Raw genomic sequence first — 25,260 nt, forward strand, 5'->3', positions numbered from 1 at the left:
GCGTGGAGGTATGGAGCTACCCACGACAGCAGTCAATGGGTGGCCTGTTTTTATGGTAGGCGACGCAGCATTTCCCTTGCGCACATATTTAATGCGTCCGTATCCAGGAAGGCAGTTGGACGACAGGAAAAGAATATTTAATTATCGTCTATCAAGGGCTAGAAGATGTGTAGAGAACGCATTTGAAATCCTCGTTTCGCCGTGGAGGGCTTTTCTAGGCACTGCCGCGGGACAGCCCGAGCTGCACACTGACATGGTGAAGGCGGCAGTGTGCCTGCACAACTTCTTAATGGTCGATTCGGTGTATTGCCCTGCAGGCTATGGTGACGCTGTGTGTGGTGGGGAAATACAAGATGGGTATTGGCGGCAATTGATCACACCGGTTGGAGCAATTGAAGTGTCTAGCAGTAATCGATCTGCTCCTGCAGCCTTGGCACTCAGAGACGAAATTTCCAATTACTTCTTGTCTGCAGCAGGCTCCGTGCCATGGCAGGTTAACGTAATTAGGCGAAGCTGAGCAACACCGCGAAATTTCACGATGGTGTACAGCGCTTTTGTATATTCATTGCATCACACGAATGTTAATTTTCACGAAATTCATTTCTGCAGGTGTACTGATTTTCTTGCCTCTTTTTTGGTATAAATCTCGCGTTGGGCTGTTAGCAGCTACAATCATAGTGTTTGACATTGTTAACTTTTATCTGTATTGTGTCCTTTAGTCATTTTTACTTCTGTTTCAGCGCTGCCAAATCACTATAATATATTTGGCTGATCTTGTGTTCCTTTGTTTTGGTACACACTGCTGCTGTGTAAACATATGTACGATGCAACTCTGCACTCTTCTGTAACACCAGCTGCTTGGTTTACTTCTTGAAATACATAAGGTATCTTCACAATAAATAAGCTTTGAAGTCTGTAAGCACCAACTTTATTGATTTTTAAATGTTAAAACAATGGAATGAAATAGTGATGGCGTGCACAGCACATGACAAGGTTTAGTTACCACATACAGCACGAGCGCAAGGCTAGTAGCTTCTTTTCAAAGAGGTAGGTAGTCATAAAGCAATAGGTAATAACATAGAAACTGCGAGCGCAAACGTCATCTAAGCTGGGCTCACGTCGCAGAACACTTTTAACACAACTGAACAAGATAACCTGACTATAGGATAGTGTTTTCACTCCAAGGTTGAAAAAGCAACATACTGCCCTCATTAAAGAAAAAACTAAATAAAAGATTAGGCGTGGAGACGCAAACACAAGAGAAAACGACAGGTTAAACGCCGTGAAAAGACATCTACAGTGTTCTCTCATTTTACCTTCTCTTCTGTTCATGTGTGCACCCCTTACTTTTTGCTACGATGCATCTCTATTAACTAGCTTAACATTCTGTCATTCTAAGCACATTGTTATCTTTCAAATCCAACATGACACTGCACTGTTACACATAAAAAATAGAAAACCACAAGCAAACTGTGCACATGAGTATGTAAACAATATCTATCATGTTCCTACCATAGAACACATGTAAAAATGAAATCTTTGAAAATCGTGACTAGAATAGCTCTGTCACTTCAAGACACTAAGAGCCATGCACATATTGCCCTCTTTGGAACACATGAGGCTGCATGCAGCCTTATATAGAAAAATGCAAGGCAACGAATGTGCACTTACGAATACATAAAAGGAATCTGAATTGCAATAATTCAGTTCAAAACAAGTGTAAATGAGATGTATAAAAAGACCTATATGTTTGTCACTTCAAGCCACAATGAGAAATGTACTGCATTGCAGTCATTCAACTACAGCATAAGGTTGCAGCCAAATGCAAATAAAGTAGGAACTACACTTACAGATGCGAGTGTGTGAATGTAATGTGAACTACCCTAGCAGGTACACATCAGTACAAATATACAAAAAATGTGCAATCACAAATATGGCACTTGAAGGCACATAATACACTGTTTTAAATCCAACATGATGCTGTAGCGTTTAGTACAATGAGAATGCAACCTGTCTGAACACAAGAATAAGTAGTGTAATCACACTCACGTTAGTTCAAAGCACAAACTTACAAAGGAAATGTATAAAAAGACCTGCCTACGATGGCTGTCACACTTCCAAGTCAGATAAATGTATTCATTTGAAATGTAAAACAATGTTGCAACCAAATATAAAGAAAGTATGCATTATATTGGGCTATTCGCACATCTGAGTTTACAAAGGTACTTTCCCTAACCAAGCTGCACACTACCTACACAGACACTTGATAAAAAAAATGGCGTAATTTAAGAATTCAGGTACAGTTCTTCTGCAGACTCATTGTATAAAAAAAAGAAACAGCATACTGCTGTCTCCTTCTCTAACAAGAGGGAACAAGATAACTGAAGGTAGATGCTGCATAGTTTTCTCAAGCGCTTAAATGTCATACTCGGCAATTACCTCCATTAACCGTGCTTTGCACTTAGCTGCTGCTTGTCTGGCGAGCCTGTCCAGTGTCATACAAATGGAAAGACCAAATGCCTCATTTTCTGTCATTTTTTTCGTGAGGTGGCTCAGAAGCTGCTGATCAAAATCATAATTTTTTTTTCTGAGCATCAGAAGGCGCCGTCCCAACAGAAGTGCCTTCATCAGCCTGTAGGGGAGCTTGCTCAATGCAATACTGCTCCGCTTGGCCTGCTTGTTCTTCTTCCTGGTCGTCCTGGGAGGGAGACACGCTGGCAGTGCCGCACATGGTGCGCAACAGCTCCTCCGCCGTGCTGTCCTGGCTGGTCGCTGCTTGTGAACCGTGCACGTTCGATACGGTTCTAAACAAAGAAAATTCGGGCCAGAATGGCGGAATTGTGAATAGAAAAGAGTTGTGACCGCTCTTGACAACAGCCTGCTTACACAAAAGCAGACAAATGCGAATTACCAAAGTTATCGGCAAGTAAGTAGCACAAAAGACATCTGAAGTAAACTCCGTATATGAGATCAGTGCATGGAAAAAATAACAGCGGGTAAACAACTAATTTTTGTAAGTGAACAAATGAAATACGTCCAGTGAATTTTGTCGAAAATACAACCGAAATCGTTTCACTCTAGTGATAAGGCTGCGAAAGCGGCGAGGTACTCTTGATCGTACGCAACGTCCGCGCAGCGAAAGACAAAGGTGGCTGGAGTACATCTAAAGTATTTAATAAAATACTCACGGTCTCATACGGCCACACTCTTTGTAGAATTTCATTGCGGAGAGGAATTCCCACGTGCGTCTGGCTATATACCCGGACCCGCTCCTCTTGGCCTGTTCGATTAATTTTCTCTCTCTGTTGTAGCGGTCACGCAGCCTCTTCCAAAGTTTGAGGCACTGGTCAACTGATGCAGAAAAAAAAAGGAGTCGAGATGGGACCACCTACATTGCGACAACTGTGCACTGCAACTAAATATGAATACGAAATGCAGCTTACCTGTGGCGAGACCACACTGCTTGCGTATGGTTTCCCACGCGTTGTTTTTGCGCTCTGTGTCGCGGTAGTCCATGCGCTTCACATCGTACACACATGGATGACTTCGAATCGCTTCAAGCAGGCGCTCAATAAGTGCGTCCTCACTTGCGCTGTCATCACACGCGGATGTAGAAAAAACAGCCGCACTGTCAGTACGCGCACCGCTGGCCGCCATTCTGTCTTCTGCTCGCTGCCGCTGCAGCGCGCAGTGCATTCTGGTCTAGCGGCAGCCGCGTGAAATAGAAGACGCTCTATGTCCGCGCCGTCGTCGTTGAGTTCGGCAAGCGCACCTGGGCACGCCGGCCACGCCATGACGCCGGACTGTAGAGTGCTCGCATTTCACCGACGTCGCTTAACCGCGCCGCACGAGGCCGTGCACGCGCGTTACGCCGGAGTATTGGCGGCGAGGAGTTACGGAGTCGCCATCTATCGGAAGCGCCTCGCTGACGCAGTATGAGGGATCACGTGGCGCGCTCCTCATAGGTTTTGCTGTCAGCGCTCACTAAAAACACCATGCGCGAGCTCTCCCGGATATTTCTGTAAGTACTTTCGAAACGAGATAAGTTTTTTTACTGTCTAAATAATAATCTTGGGCAAACTGAAAGCACAGTATCGTTTACAGACGCTATGCCTCTTTATCGAATACGTACAGTGAACGCCACTGCGCCCGGTCGCCGCGATGGAGTCTCCCGAGCCGGCTTCTTGCGTGAGAGGTAGGTAAACGCTGAGGGCAAACTATGTGAAGTATGTTCTTATAGTGTTTTTATACCTAAATGGAGCGTATTAGAATGAAGCGTCAATGCAGCGATCGCACAGATTCGCAGCGACCGACTGCGCGTCTGCATGCTTGTCCGCGTACTGTTTCGCTTTCACCGCGTGCGCGTTTTCGCGCCGTGCCATTAGCTTTAGGCCGCAGAATATGAGCATTTGACTGTATACAAGCAACCATTGTTGCGTGGGTGCTATCAGAGCTGTTCAAAAATAATTTCAGTGTAGAGGCTTCGACGCCTACGGGACTGTGATGTGCCGTCGCGACGATTCAATGTTTTTTTTTTCTAAATTCTTGGACGTTTCAATATTATTTCTCGAGTTGCGCCGCACTGCATGTTTATCGGTGTTCTCAGCGTGCGATTTCCCGCTGCTTCTTTTTTGGCAATCCAGTGCATTAATCCATGACACAAACATGACCATATGCCATGCTTTTTTTTAATGTGCTTCTTACCACTCCCTTTCCACTCCAGTGAACTTGCCAGAATCTATAGTATCGACAAGTTCATAGACCAAACCGTCATTACATTAGTCGGGCAGCGGACTCGGGCGAGCGTCTCAGTGCGCGTTTTCCGAACATCGCAGACCCGGCGCTGTAGCAGAAATCTTCCTCGCGCCTGTGCTGCTGCATACTCGAGTTGTAGCCGATGACTGCCGGTTTTATGTTTCGCGAGCAAAGCTGCACGCAGCTTCTCGTCCTGCGGCTACGTGTGAATAAGGGTGACACCAGGCTCCGCTGCGTAAGTCCGGCACTGCGGCACCGAGCAGTAGCCTACCATGTTGCGCGCCTTCAAAGACAGCCACTACCTATTGAAGTGCTTTCAAGCGTTGTGAAGGAGACACTCCAAGCGGGAAAATCTCGCCACTAAATAGGACCGCAGCGTACGATGGAATTTAAACTCTCATTTTCAGCTCGCTTCGGCGCTCCCGAAGCAGCCGACGCGGCCGCTATGTCCACGTGATCCCTAATAGCACGTCAAGCCGACGGTGGCGCCAGCTTTCCAGTGGTGGAGCTCGAGGCCAATATCTTGCGATGTATACTAGACTTGAAATGCCTGAGAATGATGCCGGTGTATCACACATATTTGATAGCGTCTGCCGCTTAGATGCTTCGTAGTTGCCTTATGTTGGCCGTACACGAGCACGCGCTCTTATGTTTTAGCCCTAGCTACGCCAAGCGATCAGACAGGGAGCAGACTTACCATTTCATGGTGGTAATGCTGAGACACCGGTTCTCTTCGTTGAATTAAAACCGGTATACGCAAAATAGTTGACAACACATACACACACCCCAGCTGATAATGCGCTTCACATGTTTGCGCCCCCAAGAGATATTTCCGCGTATTATAGTTACCGATGCACCGAAAGGGTTCCCTGATGACTTTATATGAATGAACATGGCGTAAATTTCAGGAAGTACGATCTAAAAATCTCGGAATCGTTCCGCAGCACGCGATAGCAATAGTACTTTCAAGCAACGCCGCGCCGGATCCAACAAGCCAGAGAGGAGGAAAGGCTCGCCGCGCGCCCCACATCCTCCTCGCCCGATGAAAAAGTATATATAGGAAGACTAGCCGTTGCTAAGGTGCTTCTATAATAAGGTAGCGACATTAAAGTCCCTTGATAATTTGAAAGTAGCGACACTCTTTGAACTCAGCCGCCGCCGCGCGACCTCCTCGCCTCCTCCTCGCCCCTTGCGCGTTCCCCCGCGGCAACCAGTTTTGCCCCCGTTTTTCTGCACGACGATTGGTCTCTCTGCCGTTGCCCTTGGAAACGCGTGGTTCTTGAGTTTTGTTGGTGTTTTTCTCTTTCGTTCGCGCCATTTTCCTCCTGAGCACGGCTGGCTCGGCGCTTTAGCTCGGCGTAGCGAATGTTGTACGCTGTGCTTCCTGCTCTATGTGCTGGCGCTATGCCGGGCTGTTGCGCATATAACTGCAGCAAGAAGCCTGAAGATGGTTAGGCCGTTTTTATGATACCACCAGTATTTTTACATATGGTGTAGATGAGCCATATGTAAAAATACTGGAAGATATCTATAGCGACTCCACAGCCACCGTAGTCCTCCATAAAGCAAGCAACAAAATCCCAATAAAGAAAGGCGTCAGGCAGGGAGATACGATATCTCCAATGCTATTCACAGCGTGTTTACGGGAGGTATTCAGAGACCTGGATTGAGAAGAACTGGGGATAAAAGTTAATGCAGAATACCTTAGTAACTTGCGATTCGCTGATGATATTGCCTTGCTTAGTAACTCAGGGGACCAATTGCAATGCATGCTCACTGACCTGGAGAGGCAAAGCAGAAGAGTGGGTATAAAATTAACATGCAGAAAACTAAAGTAATGCTTAACAGTCTCGGGAGAGAACAGCAATTTACAATAGGCAGCGAGGCACTGGAAGTCGTAAGGGAATACATCTGCTTAGGGCAGGTAGTGACGGCGGATCCGGATCATGAGACGGAAATAATCAGAAGAATAAGAATGGGCTGGAGTGCGTTTGGCAGGCATTCCCAAATCATGAACAGCAGGTTGCCGTTAGCCCTCAAGAGAAAAGTATATAATAGCTGTGTCTTACCAGTACTCACCTACGGGGCAGAAACCTGGAGGCTTACGAAAAGGGTTCTACTCAAATTGAGGACGACACAACGAGCCATGGAAAGAAGAGTGATAGGTGTAACGTTAAGGGATAAGAAAAGAGCAGATTGGGTGAGGGAACAAACGCGAGTTAATGACATCTTAGTTGAAATCAAGAAAAAGAAATGGGCATGGGCAGGACATGTAATGAGGAGGGAAGATAACCGATGGTCATTAAGGGTTACGGACTGGATTCCAAGGTAAGGGAAGCGTAGCAAGGGGCGGCAGAAAGTTAGGTGGGCGGATGAGATTAAGAAGTTTGCAGGGACGGCATGGCCACAATTAGTACATGACCGGGGTTGTTGGAGAAGTATGGGAGATGCCTTTGCCCTGCAGTGGGCGTAACCAGGCTGATGATGATGATGATGATAATGATGATGATGATACCACAAGGAAAGCGTGACGGCTTGCGCAGGAAGCAGTGGCTGCATGACATTGGCCGAACGAACTTTGTTGCGACAACAATGTTGTTTGCGAGCTGAGGCGTCCTTCTCATAGCTCGTAGCAAAGCATCCCGTAATGCTGCTTTTTTTTTCATTCTTCCGGCCTGCTCACCAGACTTTTTGGTGCGGTTGTCCTCAGTAAGCTTAATATTCTGGGGCGGCTCCATCAGCTCGCATGTCGCTAACTATTGTTATTCAGTCGGAAGTGAAGCATTATAGATTCTGCTTTGCGCCCTGAAAAAATTAGTGGCAAGTATACCCGTGGTATCGCAGGTGATGGGCGTTAGCTAGTCAACATTGCGTTTTTTTATTAAGTTATAACGCGAAAGCCTTTACATCTCTATGTTTCACGTTTCACGTGACCCAAGGAAGGCCAGAGGTGACCCAAAGCATGTCCACGCCTGTATAAGAGAATGATTACCCAAGTTAATTAATTTATCATTAGTGATTGACATAAGGTGGATTAGGGAGGATTAAGGTTGATTAGAGTGTATTGAAGAAGATTACGATGGATTAGAGTGCATTATGAAGGATTAAGATGCATGAATACAGATTAAGGTGGGTGGAGGTGGATTAAGGCGGATTATGGGGGATTAAGGTGAAAGGTTGATGAAAGGGTAATAAGACCGATTAGGGTGGATTAGTGTGCATGAACAAGGATTAGGGAGGATTAAGGTGGTTAAAAGGTTAACGTTGATTAATGTGAATTAAGCTGAATTAGGGTTGATAAAGGAGGATTAAGGCCGATTAGTACGCATTAGGCTAGATTAAGGTGGATTAGGGACCATGGAGCTGGATTAGGCTTGAGAGAGGTGGATTAGCGTGTATTACGGTAGATTGGGACTATTAAGAAGGAATAAGTTTGATTAAGGTGCATGCATAAGGAGTAAGGTGGATGAAGGAGGGTTAAGGCGGATTATGATGGATTAGGGTTGATAAAGGAGGATTAAGACCGTATAGGGTAGGCGAACGTGCATTAGGGGCCATATAGATTGATTAGATTGTATTAAGGTGAATTGGGAGTTTTAGGCTGGATTAAGGTGGATGATGGAGCATTATGGTGGATTAGAATAGACTAAGGTGAATTAGGGTTCATTGAGTATTAGGACCGATTAGTCTACCATAATCCTCTTAATGCACATTAATCCACCGAATCCACATTCATCGACCTTAATCCTCCGTCATTCACTTTAATTCACCATAATCCACGCAAGTCCTCCTTAATTCACCCTAAGCCACCTTCATCGACCTTAATCTACTCTAACCCTCCTTAATGCACTTTATTCCTCCTTAATATACCCTAATGCTTCCTCATTCACATTAATGCACCCTAATCCACCATAATCGTACTTAATTCACCTTAACCCACCAGAATAAATTAATATGTAGAAAACTAAAGTAATGCTTAACAGTCTCGGGAGAGAACAGCAATTTACAATAGGCAGCGAGGCACTGGAAGTCGTAAGGGAATACATCTACTTAGGGCAGGTAGTGACGGCGGATCCGGATCATGAGACGGAAATAATCAGAAGAATAAGAATGGGCTGGAGTGCGTTTGGCAGGCATTCCCAAATCATGAACAGCAGGTTGCCGTTATCCCTCAAGAGAAAAGTATATAATAGCTGTGTCTTACCAGTACTCACCTACGGGGCAGAAACCTGGAGGCTTACGAAAAGGGTTCTACTCAAATTGAGGACGACACAACGAGCTATGGAAAGAAGAATGATAGGTGTAACGTTAAGGGATAAGAAAAGAGCAGATTGGGTGAGGGAACAAACGGGAGTTAATGACATCTTAGTTGAAATCAAGAAAAAGAAATGGGCATGGGCAGGACATGTAATGAGGAGGGAAGATAACCGATGGTCATTAAGGGTTACGGACTGGATCCCAAGGGAAGGGAAGCGTAGCAGGGGGCGGCAGAAAGTTAGGTGGGCGGATGAGATTAAGAAGTTTGCAGGGACGGCATGGCCACAATTAGTACATGACCGGGGTTGTTGGAGAAGTATGGGAGAGGCCTTTGCCCTGCAGTGGGCGTAACCAGGCTGATGATGATGATGAACCCACCCGAATCCACATTCATCTACCTTAGTCCACCTTAATCCTCCTTAATCTACCCTAATCCCCCTTCATTCACTTTATTTCACCCAAGCCCACCATAATCCTCCTTAATATAATAATAATAATCTTTATTTCTCTCTTTCCACATAATACAGAATAATGCACCTTAATCCTTCTTAATCCACCCTAATCTATTATAATCATCCTTAATGCACCTCAACACACCTTCATTCACCCTAATCTACCTTCTTCGACCTTAATCCAACCTACTCCTCCTTTATGCACCCTAATCCACCTTCATTCACCTTAATGCACCTTCATCGACTTTAATCTACCTTAATCCTTCTTAATACCCCCGAATTCATCTTAATCCAATCACTAATCAGTCATTACTTTGCTTATCATTAACCATCTCTTATATGCGGCTGCACATGCTTTGGTTGGCTTCCCGCCTTCCTTCGGTCACGTGATATTTTCTGTAGCTCACAACGGGACCTTGAAACAGAGGTCCAAGGCTTTCGCTTAATAAGCCACACACAAAATGATGTGTCACAAGCAATACTAGATCAGACACACGAAGTAAATCATCTGATCATGTGGCACAAAAATTGTCTGGAGTATAGAACTCGCCTCAAAGCTCCCTTTACATCGGTATACCCTGTTCATGCGGCTTCAAAAAAAAATCAACCTCCTCATAAACGTTGCCTCCAGCATTATCGAAGCTGTTATAAGCATTTCTCAAAATTTTCAACCCCACTGGGGCGCGCAACTGGCCCAAAATAACACGCCTCCATAGAATCCTGCGGCCCGTCCGCGGGAGCCCAGGAGGAAAAGCGCGCCGTGCGCAGCCGGCGGGCGAGGAGAATCGAGGAGGAAAGCGCCGTGAGGAGGAGAGTGTCGCTACTTTCAAATTATCAAGGGGTTTTAAGCGACATCTGCCGCGCGCGCCACCTAGTAAGTTCCTGTAGCAGACGGCGCCCAGGCTAAACCGCGGCGCCGTGGCATTCGTAAAGCGAAAAAATATCTGCACATGCGTGGAAATAAAACCTACTGGTGCCTGACTGTGGAGAAAAACGAAAGAAGGGCCCGAACTGCTAAATCTAGTCCTTTAATTTCAAATGAACGCTGAAAGAAAAAAGCTCAAGAGAGCGGAATGAGTGCTTGAACGCCTCGATTCCGCATGTTTACCTTTCATTCGTTTTCGTTCAATCAACGCGCGAGCCTTGGTAATTGCTTGCGCTTATTCTCGTTTGTTCTATAAATTACTTTGCTTGTAAGTGTGCTGCGTACACATAGCGGTTACTTTGAATGAATAATTCGTGGAAAAAAGAAGACCGGCAGTCGCTTGGATCTAAAAACTTCCGACATAACGTCATAAGACGTGCGACCCTCACGGAAACTAAACATCATGTGTGTGTGTGTGTGTGTGTGTGTGTGTGTGTGTGTGTGTGTGTGTGTGTGCGTGTGTGCGTGTGTGCGTGTGTGCGTGTGTGTGTGTGTGTGTGTGTGTGTTTGTGTGTGTGTGTGTGTGTGTGTGTGTGTGTAAACGAGTGCGCCAACAGTCTTCTTGCCGCTGAGTGTTTCTGTCGTGTAGCGATTACTCGACGACTGTTGTGTTTTGTGGCTCAGTGCTACGACCCAGAGCGCGATCTAACCTCGCGGCACCCCAACATCGAGCGTAGTGTGTGCGCGTGTGTGAATGCGATTGACTGTTCTCGTGAACCGCGCGACGTCACCACGTAAACTTGAATAGTGACGCGCATTGTTGTATTTATGCGTTTTTTCCTCCGTGCACCTCTAAGCCCCGTAAGAATTACAGGGCCCTTGTACGAAACGCACGCGGATTGGCCTAGCTATTACTGCACTGTGTTTTGCTGGCGATCCATGTATCGCTTCTGGCGTGTTTCTAATGTTAATTTGCAGTTGTGTGTTTTTCATTAGTAAAATGGCATCGCCGATTACTGAAACATCTTCGAGTGTAAGGGAAACTCGGAAGGAACGAGCTCGCAGATGTACGTAATGTACTTCGATATATTGTATTATAGTTTATTATTGTATGGCCAGTAACAGTGGCTATGCAGTATTTCTTTTTGAAAGCAGAGTAATGCAGGCACTTAGGAATATATATTTATTCCCATATGCAATGCACAAAATACGATTAGGATATGCAGAGTTGGAAATGGCTTTTTGGACATATTGTAAAGTGCAGTTAACAACGCGCGCACAAACACAGTAAAGTGTAAAAGTAGAATTCACTGCTGAAATTTGGGATTTTTGACCGCACGTAACGCAATGCGGATATTTGTCAGCGAGTTTATGCGCTTCTGCCCCACTATTTACATGCATGCCAGGTCATACTGCACTTGTTAAGTCAACGGGCTCATAATGCACTAAAATCAATAATCTCCACAAACTTCGGCCGTCAACATTCATGGGCGCGAATTAAATACTATCGCAGCTCTGTACACACACGTGTATACTTTCTCTCGCACCTTCCTATCGCTGTACGTTACATTCCTAGCATAGTCGTGCAGTTACCGATGGTTGAGTCTTTCCGTCCAATCCTGTGCAACCATACTTTTCTTCTGCTTAGGTTCTGGTTCCCGCGCGGGATGCGAAATGACTTCTTGCCATCCTTCGTCCAGTTTCGGCACCCAACCAAAGAGCAACAAGGCATTTCGGCCATCCCGGTACGAAATTATCGCAGCAATGGGCAGAGCACAAGAGCTTCGCCCGGCGTACAGGAACTTTCATGGCGGCAAAGTCAGAGCAAGGTCACATATCACCGATCTGCGTATCGCTGGCGTTGTCGGCTGGATCAAAGCCTTTCTCTACTCTGAAATCATTGAGGGATTTTAGCCGTTGGGCGCTCGCCGCGCCCTCTGTGTGACGTCACACCGCGGGCCTCGATTCTCGGGCATCTCTCCTCGTCGCGGAAGCCGTGCGGCCACCGTTCCTGCCGTTCGAGGAAACCACTAAGTGGGAACCCACCAAGTTTAATAACATGTCTAAATAGAAGCGAAGCCTAAGCGCAGTTGAGGGTCTGTAGCTATCGCTACTCGACTAAGTTTAATCCGAGCTAAACCACAGCCAATTTTGTTTCCGCTTCTCTGCAGTCATCGTTGCTTCGGGGAACTCGTCTTCCACGTGAACGACCATTTCTTTGAGGGATGAAATTATCTGCTCCGTCAATGATAAAAGTTGTAAAATATGATACGGCATGGTCTCATAGTCAAATTACTTATAAAATCTGGCGATATGGGGGGCGGATTCCTAAGAAGAGTTCCAATTACGCTGAGCTAGTTTCCAGCGAGGGCAGGCGGAGGAGAGTCGTATTGTGTTACTAGGTTTAGAGTTACTGGAAAGTTATCACTTCCTAATGAGTTTTTAATCACACGCCATTTTAAATCAGGGAAGATAGGAGCAGAGCCGACAGACCGGTCTATTTACAAGTAGGAATTATGATGAGGATTATAATACGTTGGTTCCTTCTCATTGAATAGGCAGGCACCGGAGTTTAAAACAAAGTTCTCAATGAGTAGACCTCTCGCGTCGCATGGTGAGTCTCCCCACGTCCTAATCAATAAGGTTATAAAAGTCTGTTTTTTTTTCGATATGATGGTTCGGAGGTGTATAAATAAAACGTACAGTTACCAATTTAATAAAAAGAATGGCCCAAACTGACACTGGCTCAGCGGCCGTCTGAAGGGCGACGTGTCGGCAAGCTACAGACTTGTCGGCTACTATTGCTACGCCGCCAGACGCCTTAGCTTTGTTGAGGTCTTTCCGGAGGATGGTGTAATTACGAAAGAAATTAGTATTCGTAGGCTTCAGATGTGTGTCTTGAACACACAGCATCTTTTAATTGTGTTTGTATACTAGTTATGTAATTTGCTCGAGGTTATGAAGAACTTATCGGGCATTCCATTGTAGTATTTCTGTCTCTATTACGATAAATCTGTTCAGCTGTGCGTTTAAGAGACAAAGATTAGTTCAGGGGCCCTTTCCAGTCGCCGTGACGCGCTGTTTGTCTTTTTTGGAGCGTTCGTGAGAATATCTCCGCTCCTTGGGCACTGACGGCGCCGCCTGCCTAGTCGTTTTGTCCATCGCCTCTTACCAGCCGCTGGACATATGCTCTTCCGAGCGCTTCGTTTGACGTGAAGGCCTCGACACGTTAGACGAGACCTTTGAGGCCACTTGCCCGGAGGTCGATGGCCCCCTCTGCTGATGTCGCGGAGCAGCGCCAGTTGCAACCACGCGCGCGGGGGGGAGGGCAGATACCGTCAGTGACGACTCAATGCGATTGGGCCGGACAACCGCAGGAAGCCGTTGTGTCGCTGCCCCTGACGCGTCACATCGGCAAAGCAGTTCTTTGACAGGAAGGATACTCGCCTGCGTGCCTCCTTGAAATGTATCTTTTGCTTTAGTTTTATTGTTACAATTTCCTGTTAAGTGAAGTGAAAGAAAGATAAAAAGAAAGTCAAGACGTTATATAAAAGAACGCGAAAAAAATATATATTTTTTTGTCTACGAGTAAGTAAAACTTGCTAGGTTACTATGTCACCGCCGCATTTCAAAGGAGTACCAATAAATCATTATTGTGATTTATTGTGGCATTTTGTCGTGTCGCTTTTCAAATCAAGCTGGCTAGGCGACTATGTCACCGCCGTGTTTCAAACGGTATGCCAATAATAATAATCATCATCATTACCATCGTATCGGGGCAGTTGCTTTGCGGTCTGCGATGCGTGTGGCAGAGCCACTAGACATGCGCCCTTTGTGTTGCAGTTGCATTTTATCACGTGGCACGAAATGTAACAGTTGCATAGGTGGCAGAACAAGGTAGGTAAAGAAGTCTTGAAGAGAAAAAAGCACATAGTCGATATAAATATATAGTAATGTATCGAAAAACATGGATGCATGCTTGATTAATTAAAGAAGGCTAGGTGGCTCTCACCGTACAGTAGAAAAAGGAAATGCAATTAATTATGATAATCATTAGCAACGTATCGTACTATTTGACGCGCAATATGAGCGGCGTGCCGCGGAGTGTCGATGCGTACAAACTTTGCATTGCAGTTCCGTTATATTTCACTACGAGTCCTGACATGTAGCACTCCGTTAAGCAGTGGCATGCGGCATGCAACCTGGCCACTGTTTGTCACCACCCCGCTTCAAAGGGGATGCCATTAAACCATATTTTTCATCATCATTGTCAGCAGCAACGCGTTGTGCCACAGGTCAAGGGATGTGAAATGAGCGGCACGTAGTCTGGATACCTGTGTTTCTTCGCTACGCGTTCTGGTGCCTCCTCGCAAAGTGCAAACGGCTTCTGGAGAAACGAATCGTAGAGCTACCGTGCCACTTCAGTTAGACAATATCGGGCTGAGTAAACTGCGGTGTAGAGAGCAGGACCAGCCGCAGAACAATCCCCACCTCGCCGTCGATGCAAGAAGGACAGTCCGGATCATTCTCGTAGAAACATTGCGTAGAAACTGCGCCGCGAAGACGCTGTAGTGTGTGATGCAGAAAGTAGAGGTCCTATGCAGCTGCTCGTGCAGCTTACGTTGTGACTGTGTTGTGTGGGCAGCTAAGGCTTGTGACTCTTTTGCGTGCACGGCATTCAGTCTTCCCTACCCGCCCGCACAGTTTAGGCCGATGCCGATGGCGCTCTAGTGAGTTTAGGCCGAGCTCAGTCGCCGACCCAAGCGTCTCCTGTACTGGTGAACCTGACGAGATGCTTAAACTATTAGGATGAAGAAAATTGTTCTTGTAGTTCCTTGTTGATCATGTAGATTTAAAATCCACCAATCTTCATTTCATGCTCTGTGCGACCAAAAAAGACCTACGTTACATGGCATCCCCATTATACTGGGTGTCACACGTAGTTTGATTGAAAAAAATATATATATGCAAAAGCCACGTAGCTGCACAGAACCAAGGCAGTGTCGTTCGGCATCGCTTAGAGATACTTTATGTTTTTGTTTTTGATATTTTTTAATGTTTTCGTCCCTTGTGCCGTCTCTTTGCCATTTAAGTGATCTCATGCACTATAGGCCGTTGATAGCGGAAGAACAGTCGGATCTCCAAGCTGAGCTCACCTACGTCCTCCAGCAGCCACCAAATGGTTGGGCCATTCTCCGCGATTCGAAAGCAGCCCTTCAAACTCTGCAGTTTTCCCTACCTCAAGGGTTACACGAACACTTAATGTACGAAATAAGGCAAGCTCATCACCACGCGCTCAAGAAAGGACACTACAATGCATTTCAGTGGTTGCCAAGCCGCTGCGGACTTGTCGGCAACGACAGCGCAGATAAAGCTGCTCCCTCGGCTCATCAAAAACATAAGTGGGTGCTTTTACCACTCTGAAAAACAGATCCTGTACGGGAACTTCACTTGCTCACCTCATCACACTTCTACGATGGAATTCATCGGGTTATCATCGTGGAGCACGAGTTAACCAATTATAGTATAGAAGCTCAACTGATGCAAATAATGCAGCCTGTCGCAATAATACCCCGGCAACACAAAAAGTTTTTTTATGAAACCAATTTGATTGACACATAAACAGCAGACATATGCACTCAGGTCTGAAGTGTACTGTTTTAACGATCATCCATTTCGAGAACAAAGTTCTTTTGGACTATTTTTCAATGCGTAATATCAGTGCTCCGCTCTAAAGGCCCTTCAAATTGGCCATGAGAAAACTGCTATGGTATCTTTATATTAAACAAATTTCGGTCTACCAAAATTGCTCTTTATGTTTGTTTTGTAATATTGAGTTGATTTCATTGATAATTATTCTTTATTATTGAAACTGCAGAACGTGTAGCTATGTCGCTGCGTTTTTTCCGGAGCTAAAGCGTGAAATCATTATAGGATGTTATCACCAATGTTATCACTCGGGAAATGCGGTTTGTATGCACATGCAGTACATATCAGCAAGAAAACGAAAATGCAGGTCTTTAAGTGAAGCATTCTTACATTTCTCTATTTACCAGCTTAGGTTACCAGCTTTGCAACTGTAAATAGTTTACTGTTTTCAGACAAGCCGACGGCACAATACTGCAAGGTCAATACGAAATGTCCTGCAAATGCAATAATATATATATATATATATATATATATATATATATATATATATATATATATATATATATATATATATATATATATATATATATATATAGCATTTTTTAGTGGCTATGGCGCTGCGATGCTGAATTCGAGACTATGGATTCTATGCTGGCCGCGGTATCTCCGTTTCGATAAGGGCTATGAGGTCGAGAATGCTCAATTTACATGCACGATAATAACCCCAGATGGTCGAATTATCTCTGAGTTAGCACTACGGCGTACCTCCTATTCTGATTATGATTTTGGAAAGAATCGGGAACACCTATTTCTTTCATATCTGCACTATTGTGCGAACGTGCGTTTTCCGACATCGTCGATCATGTTGTGTGGACGTTTTCAGCATGTTATCAAATTGTGCATGGCTCCAACAGACTGGCACAAAACATTCAATTGTGTCTGGACACGTACAGTGCTTGAAAAATAAGTTTGGAATGTGAATTTGAAGTTTCATACGAAAAACAGGTAATAACGTGTGGCGCAGGAAAGCGAAGCGCGCGCTGCATGCGTAGTTTGTTGCTCGTGCAAAACTCTTCATCAGAGAAAATATTACAATCGTCATTTTTTATATCATAGATATCTTCTTCAATTTAGGAGATTGGTACAAAGGCATTGAAGAAATACAGCCAGTGCACGTAATCCTATAATGAAGAGGAAAAGAACGCTTTACGAAGCACATTTGCGTAATCACACTCTGTCACTCGTCATTTCTATGAGAGTCAAACAGGTTCCAGTACACGAGATACTGCAACGTGTTGAAAGTGCAAAAGAGTCAACGCTTGTACAAGTCCTTTCCGTATTTAGTTTCGTAGTGCCTGCGAGTACAGCGCCAATTACGAAAGGTATTATAACCGTTTTTCAACTTTGGGAAAGTACAGCGATTGAGAAACGACCGGAACGAAGGAAATTCGCCGGAAACGAAAAGACGCATCCCACACATGCTATAGTAACATGGCTATCCTACAGTTGGATTCTTTTTCCTATCGGTGGCGCTATTTCCCGAACAGATCAATTGAACGAGCGCGTACTGTACTTGAAGACCATACATACCCATTTCAAAATTCATCGCGCAGAAGATATTTGCATCCCAGTGCCTTACCGACGTATTCGAAAAAGTTCCACCGCAGTAATTATGGCCTTTATCTGGCCACCTCTACCACAACACGACGGCTTTTGCATGTTTGTGTTGGACATATGGCAAGAACCGCGCAAGGAACCATGGTCATTGCGAAAAATCTGTGATTCCTCAAGCTGCGGTTTCTGAAACAAGGTGTTTGGATTCTGCGATACAGAGGTGGTTGGAGTGATAGCTGTGAACACTGAAAATTACAGTGGTGAATTCGTACCATATGCGCATAAGGTACTTGTAAGGTATATACAAGGTATTACGCTTGTCATGCATTAGAAAATGAATTTTGCTTATTGGTTTCCAAGCCGACGTCCTTAGCACTGATGGGAGTGCATGGCTTTACATTATTAATGGTTCGATCATTTAGCCGTAGCTGCTTTTACTTTCCAGCTCTAAGGCTAGCCTTTTAATGCTTGTATAGCTTATAACAGGCACAGCGAGCAACGGTTGCACGTGGCCCACATCCATATCCCAAATTTCGAGTTTACTTGTTTTACATAATAATTCAAGTCAGGCATTGATTTGTTTTGCTCGATATGTCCTACTCAAAAGTGTTTTTCCGACCGTAAAAGTAGCGAGCGGAAACATGCAAAATTTCAGTGGCACTGGCCGCTCGAGGCATTTTGTATGTATTCGCGGGCTTATTTCACGCTCGCAAAAACACTTTTATGTAGCATGTATCGGGCAACATAAAGCTGTACCTGGAGTTTTTCATGTTTCTATAGGATTTTCTCATTCGCACTTTGTTATCTTATTATAATATATAGGAAATTAATAATTTATTGAAGAGAAATTATTTAGTTAGGTAGTATTGAAAACGAATAATCGGAATATCTAAAATTGACGGCAAACAACGCCATTTTGGTTCTATCCAGCTACGTTGCATTCACATATACCCCGTGTATATTTTCTCTCTATACGTGTATTACTTTATTGGCAGCTAGTTTATGGCTTATTCCACACAATCAGCTCGAAGGCTACAATAAGCTGCCAGCTATAACGTTCCGAAACTGCATTGTAGGTTTAAAGACACTGTAGGAAAGAAATGGTTATTTTCTCCACCTAGGCAGCTTTTAAGCGCAGACATTGCACAGTAGACAACGAAAATCGGTTTTATTCTAGAACAAGAATTATACCGCAAGACTGAGCCCTGTGTTAGATAAGCATGATAGGTGCATATTGAAATGCATCCGGTCGATAAGTACACCCGAAAATATTTCCAATGAGAATAGTTAGGTACGAATATCCCTGATGACATCAGCTCAGAAGAAAATTTCGTACAGTAGACATCGCCAAACTGTGGTTGCTCCGTGCATGGCTACTATGTACGATGTCGCGTGATGACATCCCGCCCGCGGCAACATGATAGGGGGGGGGGGGGGGGGTCGATATTCAAAATCGCGTATGCAACGCATATTAGGCGGAAGACTAAGAATCGCAGCTGGTCAAGATTAACCCGAGCTCCTTGCTCGGTTCGGACGGTGCTTTGGGCACGTACAACCCCATAATGTTTTTTTTTCGAAGTACTGGATGATATTATAATGAATGTTTCATTAGGTTATGTTATTTGACGATGCGTTTCATTGGCTAATCTTGTTGAAGTACTGCGCATCAAAGAATTTGCTACAAGCTTCCACATTTTTATTTCAGGTGCATGCATTGCCTTATAAATAATATTTCGCGTGTCTCGTTTGAATATGTTATACAGGTTACCTGTTGTGACAGGTTTTTACAACAACATTTGCGCTTGAGTGTTTCCGGGTGCCTGTCAATTATTTTTTCCTTTTCTCGTGCGTGTGTTCAGGCTGCCGCCATGTTCGCGTATAGATACAACATTTTAACTACATTTCGCACGACAATCTGGGATATCCGGCTTCGCCACGTGGTCAGAAAATGACTCCTTCTAAACAGCACATGTGGTTAACGACACAGAGACTGGGGGTTAGTTGACAAAGCCTTTACACAGGTTCGCATCTTAACGGGGTGGGAAGATGAAGCTGCCCTTCCCAAAAGCCTTTGTGTCCCGTGAAGGGGCAAAGCATGGAGAAGTACATTTCAAGGGTCCAGGAATTTCTGTTTTAACAGCTTCCCTTAGCTCGAGGCTAGTCTTGAACATGAAGCTACCAATCAAGCCTCTATTGTGAATACGCGTTTGCACAAAGGGCCGCAGCTTCCTCCATGCTTTTTACCTTTTGGCACTACCCTTCTCATTTCAACCTCCCTTGCCCTACGATAGGAATGCCTATATTCACGGTATCCAAAGGGAGCTTCCCGGAATGCGCACACAAAGAGCCATAGCTGCGTTCCGAGCACACAGAGATGTGTCAGCAATTATCTTGCCATTCCAGTGCTGATGGAATTTGTATGTGGGGGGGGGGCGGCAGGGGGGCGAAACTCAAGGAAGGGAGATAACTAGGCTTCAACCAAGTTCTCATGGGAAAGCATGGTTTCTGGAAACCCAAGGGCGAAATCTTACAGCTTGGGGGCGAAAATAGCCTGTAAACTTCCTGTTAAGAACATGTTTTACCACCTTATGGCGATACCTGAAGTTTCAAAGTTTCGCAAATTACCCAGTCTTTTATTACTTGTTCTACACTAGTACGAACTGCACTTCATTACTTTTCTTATTCACTTCACGCTTTGCAAGCGCCGCAATATCATGCGTATATCGACAACACAATACTAAAATAATAAAATATATGTTATAAGTGCTTCGGAGTATATACAAGCTAAAGCACAATTTTTAGATGCTGTGATTTAGCCATAATGAAATTATATATGTTTGCAGTTATTGTGTTTCCATATATACCGTCTTTACTGCCTCTCTAGAAACAAAAAAAGCTTGTTCGGTGATTTATAGACGATAGCATGAGGTGTCAAAAAAGTTTTTTTTCCTTAATAATGCTGCTTTCGTAAACGTACCTAACAGTGAATACGGAAAAAGAAAAATCGCACGTTGGGAGGATATTCAATCAAGAGAAATCGATTCATCGTATAATGCAATATAAATAAATAAAACAAACTTCGATGCAAAAGAAACTTCCATGCCAATACGGACCTTATTGGCAGATGACTGAAGCGGTCGTTTACGTTGCTTTAACACAGGTACCACTACTTCATCTCCTTTGGGGATAACAGGGAGACAGCGCATATGGGAAGGCAAATATAGTAGCCATACCAACCCTCATAAACAAATTTAAGCACATATTTACAACACCATGTTCTCGGTCGCCGCCTAACAACCGTGCTGAGCAGCAGCCGATCCATGTTGAGACTTTAGACGAAAGCATGCCCTGAAAACCTCGTAGTCATGAAATCGTCGCGATCCCACCACGCGCAAGAGCTGATGTCAAAAGCCTTGCTGTGTGCCATTATACGTGTAATTGCGGTGGAAATAGAGCAATCTATCTTTTCATCGTTGTTAGAAAGAAGCAGACGACGCGCTTAGGAGAGCAACGTGTAGAAGTAACTTACGCATTGGGCAAAGGTGACTCACACTCTCCTGGTTTCTTCGAAACATTTAACTGAGAACGACTTCTTTCTTGCCTGCTTTCGTTTGTTTGCGTTCTTTTTGCTTTCTTTGTATCTTTCGTTTGCTTTCTTTTTGTATCTTTCATTTATGTGGCGCTCATTTCAAACCAGGGAGTTTACTATATTCTAGACACGTGCCCTAATAAATTATATATAAGCTTTAGCATCAATTGCTTTCGTTACTTTAGCTTCATACCGCAGAGAAACGAAAAGAGGAAAAGTGAAGCGGTGAACCAAGGACGTGCCTTTGTTTAATACAACGAGAAAAGAGGGTAGTAGAATAGCAAGATAACAAGCTTCTGCCACTGTCTGTTTCTTGCAAACGAAGTTTAGTAATTATGAGATTCAGCCTTTCCTCATCATTTTCGGTGCTTTGCATTGGAAAACAGAAAAGACTAGCTTTGTGGCTGCGGCAGATTCTGACAGCGACATTTGGTTGAAACAGAGCACGGCTCTGTGGACTTGGCTTTTACGGACGCGGGTAGTAAAGGGTTTGAACCGCCTGCGTTGTCCGCATCAGGGGTTCGTCGTGTTGGAGCATCTGAATTTTATTCACTGATTCCAGGATACAGGAAAAGATTTAACAACTACTTATTCTTTCAGATCACACAAAGACGTTTGGGAAGTGCTGCCTCGCCCTATCGTAGAAACAAAGAAAGGCAGAGTGACTGTGCTTTTTCGATTTCTATCCGAGCCTGTATATTAAGATCCAGAACTTCGTTTCTCCGCGTGACATACCACAGATCACTAATGCAATCACGTAATCACTGCTAATTCATGCGCCCCAATTATACCGCCTTCTCCTTTGATTGCTCATATGTTGAGATCAAAAATATATGATAATGGTGCTCAGGTGTATTGAATGTGAGCACTGTTAATATCTCCATGCAGTGTTTGGCGTGCAGGGTAGTTCAGCAATGTCACTGTGTCATGGAGGAAGCTAGCGATTGCGTGGCTTTAATTCATTTTTTCTTCGATGCAATGAAGCACCTCTGCTTGGTTCATAAAGTTTACCATGTGCTGTGCGCATGTCGAGATCTGACATGGCAAATTGCATTGCACGCATCATAAGGTGCGATGCGTACATTTTACGCCGATCTGACTCTGGCCATTACAGCCAGAACACGATGCACGAGTTGAGCAACGCTACATGATAAGCAAAAAGGGCGTGTGGAACCGCGGCTGAAATCATGCATATATTATTGACGTTATAGAGAAGCGAGGTGATTTTCTCTGAAATAAAATAAAAATATATATCACGCCATGATTTCCCCCATTTTAAACAATTATATACAGAAAATTGTGAACACTTCAAACACTGCAGCCTGCCGCTTCGATATCAGAAAGCTCGTAAACGCCAGTTTTTTTTTTTTTACAAGCTATCTAAATCACAAATCAACAAAAGAGATCTGCATTCAGTTCTGACGTGAGCTACCTTGATGATCGTCCATTCGGCGAAGAAAAATTTCTTAAAACATCGAGTAACACGTCATGATCAGACTTTGACGTAAAGGCCTAAAAAATTAAATTACCTCAAGTGATATTCTATCTATTCGCAAATATCCGTGTATGTGAGTTTTTCTTTTAATTATTCCTATTGTATTATTCAATAAAACGATTTTTCTTTATTGAAAATCCACCCAATCTGGAGTTTTTTTCTGTACTGACTGCTAAATAAGTTTACCAAATAAACTTTATTACAGAAAAACTTGTTTGCGACTTCATGCTATCTTCCCTAAATCAGCCAACAATCCTTTTTTACAAATATACAAATACAATACATATGCATATACATTCTACATATACAAATACGATAACTTCGAGCAGAAGTAATTTTATTCGGGCTAAATCACAGCATCTTGATATTGGTCTTTAGCTTGTATATACCCCGAAACAATTATAACACATATTTTATAATATTAGTATTGTGTTGAGAGATCGACATGCTTCTTGCGCCGTTGTGAAGTGTGACGTATATAAGAACAGTGTTCAAGTGCGGTTAGTACTATTGCAGAACAAGGAATTCAAGACTGGGTAATTTGCGAAACTTTGAAACTCCGGGCATCGCTATATGGTGGTAAAAGAGATGTTCTTAACAGGCAGTTTAAGGGCCATTTTCGCGCCTAAGCTGCAAGGTTGCGCCCCTGGATTTCCGGAAACCACGCTTTCCTTTTAGAACTTGGTTGAAGGGTAGTTATCTCCCTTCCTTGAGTACCTCCCCCCTCCCGCCTCCCCCCACACACACATCCCATCAGTACTGGAATGGCAGGATAATTGCTGACACTTCTCTGTGTGCTCGAAACGCAGCTATGGCTCTTTGTGCGCGCATTCTGGGAAGCTGTCTTCGGATGCCGTGAAAATAGGCATGAATAATCTTGTGCAAGGGAGGTTGAAATGGGGCGGGTATAGTGCGAGAAGGTGATAAGCGTGGTGGAAACTGCGGCTTTTTGTGCAAACGCGTGGTCACAATAGAGGCTTGGTATTTAGCTTCATGTTCCAGACTACTTTCGAGAAAAGCGAAGCTGTTAAAACAGAAATTCCCCCTTGACATCTACTTCTACATGCCTTGCCCTTTCAGGTGCAGCTTCATTTTCTTACGCCTTTGAAGACTTGACAGGAAACGAATGTAGGTAAAGATGGGTCCAGCGCACCTGCAGTCTCTGCGTCGCTAACCACGTGTGCTGTTTAGGAGTTATTTTCTAACCACGTGGCGAAGCCCGACGTCCCAGATTGTGGCGAGAAAGGTTGCTGAAAATGTTGTAAATTATCTATTCGCTAAAATGGCAACAGCCTGTGGACACACACGAGAAAAAAAAAAGCAGGCGCCCAGAGACACTGAAGCGGTAATGATGTCGCAACAACCTGTAACAACCTGTAACATAGCCTGTATAAGAAATTCAAACCAGACACGAAATATCATAGATAAGCCAAAGGATGCATGTGAAAGAAAGATGTGAAAGCTTATAGGCAAATGCTTCGCTGCACAGTACTTCAAAAAGATTAGGCAATGAAAGCCATTAGCAAATACCATAACATAATGAAGCATTCGTTATAATATTATCCAGTACTTCGAAATTAAATGCTGGGGCTTTGTGTGTCCAAATCAGGATCCGAATTTGAAGCACGCCGTAGCGGGGGACACGGCTTAATTCTGTAACCTACTGTACCTACACTTCCACCCAGTGCAAGGTACATGTACGACTTTGCATCTCGCTCCCCCCCCCCCCCCCCCCGCCTCAGTCCAATTGCTGCGAGCGGAATTTCTACGCGCAACATTGTGCATAGTAGCTATGCGCGAGGACGTCACGGTTTGGCGACCTTTACTGTACGACCTCTTTTTCCGAGGTGATTTTATCAGGCGCATTTGCAGCTAAGTAACATGACTGCAAATTTCTTCGGGTGATAATAGAGTGGACGTATTTCAATTTGCACATATCATGCCTATCTCACACAGGGGCTCAGTCTCGTGTAATGATTCTTGTTCAAGAATAAAACCAATTTTGGCTGCCTACTGTCAATGTGTGCCGGTAAAAGATGCCAAGGTGGAAAAAATTAGTCACCATTCCTTTCCTACAGCGCCTTCATAACACACAATCCACTTCCGGGACATTAAAGGCGGCAGTTTATTGCAGCCTTCGAGCTTTTTGTATGATATAGTCCATAACCTAGCTGCGAATAAAGTAACACGCGCAGAGAGAGAAAATACATAAGGAGTATGTAAAAAAAAAACATCTTGGTCCTGTCCGCGTAGGTGGACAGGACCAAGATGGTGTTGTTTCCTGTCGCTTCTAGATATTGAAATTATTTTTTTTCCATTCCGCCTAATTACACATTTAGTCCTAAATAAATACTGAACTTCTCAAATGTTATAATTAGATGAGGAGTGTGAATGAGAAAATTGTAGATAAACATGAAAAGCTGGCGCTACAGCTTTCTGTCGCTCGACACATGCTTCCTAAAATTGTTTTGCAATCGTGAAAGAAGACCGCGATTACATGCAGAATGCCCCGAGCAGCCAGTGTCGCCGAAATTTTGCGCGTATTCGCTGGCTACTTTGATAGTCCGAAAAACACATAGGTAGA

Source organism: Dermacentor variabilis, unplaced genomic scaffold, assembly GCF_050947875.1.
Source record: "Dermacentor variabilis isolate Ectoservices unplaced genomic scaffold, ASM5094787v1 scaffold_17, whole genome shotgun sequence".
NCBI classification, from domain to species: domain Eukaryota; kingdom Metazoa; phylum Arthropoda; class Arachnida; order Ixodida; family Ixodidae; genus Dermacentor; species Dermacentor variabilis.